Source organism: Cyprinodon variegatus, unplaced genomic scaffold, assembly GCF_000732505.1.
Source record: "Cyprinodon variegatus isolate N-32 unplaced genomic scaffold, C_variegatus-1.0 Scaffold923, whole genome shotgun sequence".
NCBI classification, from domain to species: domain Eukaryota; kingdom Metazoa; phylum Chordata; class Actinopteri; order Cyprinodontiformes; family Cyprinodontidae; genus Cyprinodon; species Cyprinodon variegatus.
Genome location: NW_015151376.1, coordinates 205,362 through 205,859, shown reverse-complemented (window position 1 = coordinate 205,859; position 498 = coordinate 205,362). Strand labels below are relative to the sequence as shown.

General features: G+C 47.0%; 1 protein-coding gene across 1 annotated transcript in view; it reads right to left on the bottom strand.

The window, feature by feature from the left end:
- The window catches only part of LOC107099953 (collagen alpha-3(IX) chain-like), a 56,194-nt gene that overhangs the window by 1,184 nt on the left and 54,512 nt on the right, over window positions 1–498 (bottom strand). The window lies entirely within an intron of this gene.

Below are 498 nucleotides of genomic sequence, written 5' to 3'. Positions count from 1 at the left end.
TGACTCGGGCTGCCAGATTGGCGCAGGCCCCCGAGTCAATCTGGCAGCCCGAGTCAATCTGGTACCTACACCGGATTCGGACCCACATGCTTGCTAATCCGGACAAAACCTGATTTAAAACATTTATAAATAATGTCCAATGACAGTGTTTTATTTCACTTGCGCCTCTTCTCCTGTTAATACGGTAAAGCCTTCCGGAGCCTCCGGCACCAGGCTACATGTGATACAAATTAGCCAATGAGCTGCTGTCAGTCTGGGTTGCTGCTACTTTTAGACTCAGCAGGCAAACCTGTGGTCATGAAACTAAATAATGAAATAAAACAGCATGATTGGCTGTAAGGAGTGCGGAGACAGGGGACACAAGAAAACCTGCTACTGACCGAGGTAGCTCAGGCGAGAATATTACTACGGCGACTGAAACAGAGGTTGAATAAACTCTCCTTGTGAGAAGGAAAAGTTAGAGTTCCCCTCTTCAGAGTTTTCAGAAAACCTGCTTCG